The 4370-nt window shown below is 33.2% G+C and overlaps 1 pseudogene; it reads right to left on the bottom strand.

Annotated features, from left to right (window-relative positions):
• Positions 1-218: 218 nt before the first annotated feature.
• Positions 219-4108, bottom strand: LOC116139574 (annotated as a pseudogene).
• Positions 4109-4370: the final 262 nt, after the last annotated feature.

Here is a 4370-nt window from a genome sequence, read left to right as displayed (position 1 = left end):
AAAGAATGATAATAAGGTTTCGATATATAATATAACAAGAGGGACTAATGGCAACCTTCTTTGTTTTAATTTCCAAATTCTAGGCAATAATACCAATCAATAGTCTCACCTCCCTCTTGAACACATAATTTCATTTCTAAGTTATTTTTTTGAAATTTATAAAAACATCTGATATCATATCCATCAACTACAAAATAATCATGGTGCAAGTGTTTATGTATCTAAAATCTAATAAAATTCGGTCAACCGACCTCTTTATTACTAACAATATTCAAATTGTGCAATCACAACTACAGAAACATAATGTTTTGCAAAACAATAATAAATAGAAAAAGTCTCATTGCAGAGTATGATCATTAATGGAAAATCTTGAAATTAAAGAAACCAACTAAAGTGGATAAAAGTGGATCCACCTTTCAAACATCTCATAACTTTCTCTACCTTTCCACTCAGTAGGAGAGTGACCTGATCCCTGTATAAAATTTACTCATAATATTAGCTTCAATAATTTACAAAAAACTCTTTCTCACAAATTGAAGAAACTAAAGATCGTTCTTAGTTCTTACTTTTGAAGTGGCATAAGTAAGTCGATATCCATAATTTGAATACTTCATTGTGTACCTAAATTGAAGATGCATTGGCATATATAATTATGGAATGTAATGTCATATTGCATCAAATTAAAGAAAGTTGAAAAGATTAGATTTTAAGGAGTCTGCAAACTTATAAACTTACCCTGCAACTTGACCACCAACATACCACGGTCGCCAATCTTCATCCAAAGTTATATCGAGTTCAGTTAACCAATATTCGGTTCATATATGTGGAACAACCAGATCATGATCACCACTGCACAAAATTACAATTATATTATTATGCAGGAATTCTGGGCAAAAGAAGAAGCTATATATAAGATAAATATATTATCTTGATGAATCTGTAAAGCTCCAATAAGGTTACCCATAAAGTAAAACTTGGATGCCTGTTTTTGTAAGATTTTTGTGATAGTCAAAATTGCTCCCAATATCAACATCATAGTTAGTCTTCAAGGTAAGGTTGCACCTACGCCACTCTTTGACTCCCACTATTCTTGAATATATGTTAATACCTCTCGGACATGCAGAGCACTTTGAACACCTTTATCGTTTGCCCATATAGTAGAGAGTAGATAAGCAAAATCCTGCAAATTAACATATATAAATTAACAATTACATCAACAAGAAGCGCTAAATCTTGATGATAAAGATTACCTTGCACCAATAGTCATTTGCTCCAGGTGGAAGGCGATAATGTTTTGAAATTTCATTTAAAAATCTTCTCTTCCTTCTATCGTTATCTGATTTTGGTTTTATTGTAGCACACTTGGGAGCCAACACCATTTCTCCATTTATTTGTTCCGTTAACTATAATATTCAAATTAACGCTTTCTTAATACAGTATATAACATTTTACATCACAGGGAAGGAGTTGAGTTTAAGAAAGAAGAAAATTTGATCACACATCAATCATACATTATCTATTATTTCCAAATACTGTTCGCAATCCGCACTGATGGTAGTGGAATCCCAATCAACGTAAGAGCCGTTGCAGTAGTCTTTGGCTGACTGTGAAAAGCAATTAATTAAACATTGAATTTTATGTTTAATTAGATTTAGTGATCGAAATATAAAGTGTAATTAATATTATTGACCTAATAATAAAAAAAAAAATGTTGATTTAGTTATTGAAATGCAATGACTCACTTCGTAAATAGCTTTAGATATAAGTCCCAGCTGATGAGCCTGTGGCATTTCATCATTGACTTCAAGTTCAAGATCTGAATGTGGTGATCCACTTATGTATCCCTGATTAATTAATTCATAGAAAATAATTAGAAATTACTGTTAATTTAAAATTCATAATTGGCACAATGAACCAAAAGGGCTGAATTAGTATAAGTATATATATTCTTACTAGTATACTTATTGATGGCTCAACTCCGGCTTTATTATCTGCAATACCATGTATATATATATAATTGACACATTAGATAAACTGATAGCAAAAATATACACCCCCTATAATTGATGAAAAAAATTGGCTTCAATAATTACCTTCCAATATTTTTTGAACGACAATTGGAGCAACAATACCAGAGTAAGAATCAGTAGCAAGAACAACTCGGTTTGGGATGTATTGACGATGCTCATTCAACCACTGCTTCCAATTAAAAATTAAAATTAAAAAATGCACAATATAATTAAGATCTATGAGAGCTTGTGCCAACATAAAATTCTGTCAAGTTAAGCATAATTTTATATTAATCTTTCACTCACGGTTCTCATAAAATTGTAAGTTTGATTTGCAAACTTAGAGTCTGAGAGGACGAAACCTGCAGCGGTTGATGCATAGGAATAACCAGAGCCAACAGGTGAATCTACAAAAACTATGCTGGCAGTCTGCAAAATTAATAAAATTTATCACCATTATACAATCATAAAACATGATTTTTTTTAATCAAATTAATGCCATATATAGCTTAAAATTTTGGTACCTTTGTCCATGTGTAGGGATACAAATGTAATGATGGCAAGCCACCAGTGTAGTCAGTTTGATTAAACTGTAGTGGACCTATATAAAAAACATATATGTAGTAAACATTAAAGTTAAGGCAAATCTGTAATTTGAATGTAAGCATTTATTAATATATTCCCATAGCACTATCCAACAAAACGACATCGTGACATAATGATAATGACAAAAATAGTACGCTCTCATAATCCTAAATCACACTTATCTTAGGATGCAATTATTTTAGTATTTTGGATATGATTTTTAATATTTTTAGAGTTGGGTAAGAATAACGAGGTAAGATTTAAAAATTTATAAAAACACTCTCTAGGTTTGTTAAATAACTAAACACCCCCGTAATAAAAATATTAAAAATTACAAAACCACTTGCACTCACCCATTAAATTCCTGCCACTATCGCCAGAGGGTGGTCGGAGTCACCATATTGGCCCACAACTGGCTGGATTTGTACGGTGGTGCGCCGAGATGGCCTTTTCAACCAGATCCACTGTGGATCTGATCGTAGATCTAGCAGAAAAATGATAGATCGGTGCACTACTAACTAGATCCAGCCGGTAGTGCGCCATTATACTAGATTTCAACCATCTTCCGACGATGTGGCCGGAATCTGGCAAATGTGGGTGGATGGGGGTGTTTTTATAAGTTTCTAAACTTTTTTCTAGGGGTGTTTAGTTAAGGTAATAAACTTAAAGAGTTTAAAATGCAGTTAAAGAAAATATAATAATATTTTCGTAATAGAGAAACAACTGATATTTTGGAAATAGTATGAATAGGATAGTGAGAAATATTAAAGCAAAGAGACCCTTAGTCATCTAGCCAAATTTGACCATACTTACCTAACATATTTAATTAAGGAAATAGTAATTTATTAATATATTCGAATAAGATTTATTTCCTACACCCCTTTACAAGATTGTTTAGCTAACATTATCACACTTAAACTTTTCAAAATTAAAAAAAAAAAAAAAAAAAAAAAAAAAAGGCCCTTATAATTATTGAATACTCCCCTTCAATTATTTTTAAAAAAATCCTCTTATCACAATAGGGTTTCAATAATTATAACTTAGAAGGGGATTTTCAATAGTTTTTGAAAACTTTTGAGTGTGCTTCAAGGGGTTGTAAAAATAAACCCATTCCCATGTTGGAATGTATAAGAGAGGAGAATAAATGAGATACCAGTTTGGAAGAAAAAACCATTTCAGGCGGAACAACCAGGGCCTCCAACTACATAAAAAAGAACAGGATCTACTTCAGGATTTCCTTGCAACTCCACAAACAAGTAGAAGAGCTCTGAATCCCCCACGCTCACATATCTGAGTTTTCAAAAATCCTCTTAAAAAATAACTTACTTCACTTTACACAAATGTAAAAAAGTGACCAAATTAAATTTCACTACTTACCCTGTTTCAAGTTTGAAAGGAAGAGTACCGGTATATCCCGGCAATGTCCTCACAATTTGCCCACAGTCTGCATTTCTCAGAAAAAGAAAAACAAACAACAAAACAAAACTTGAGAATTTGGTATGATTTGAAGGCATGATATTTGTAGACGTAAAAATCTACCTGTACGGAAAGGGGGGTCTGATCCCGCGAGGTTGAGGCCACCAACGATCTGCTGTACCTGCACACGTAGGAAACACGCGTGAAGCGAACGGGAAACACCGAGGTGGTGTTTGCCGTAGGCACTCCGACGCTCAAGTCAGCAAGGCTGAAAGGCTAATATAGTGAGGGCTAGGGAGTAAAAGGTTACCGGAAGTCTAGTCGGGGACTGTGACTACGGCGGTGATGTGAAACTCTCAC

The sequence above is a fragment of the Pistacia vera genome, unplaced genomic scaffold, assembly GCF_008641045.1.
Source record: "Pistacia vera cultivar Batoury unplaced genomic scaffold, PisVer_v2 Contig352, whole genome shotgun sequence".
NCBI lineage: Eukaryota > Viridiplantae > Streptophyta > Magnoliopsida > Sapindales > Anacardiaceae > Pistacia > Pistacia vera.
Note: the sequence above shows the minus strand (reverse complement) of the source record. Positions and strands in the feature narration are given on the sequence as shown.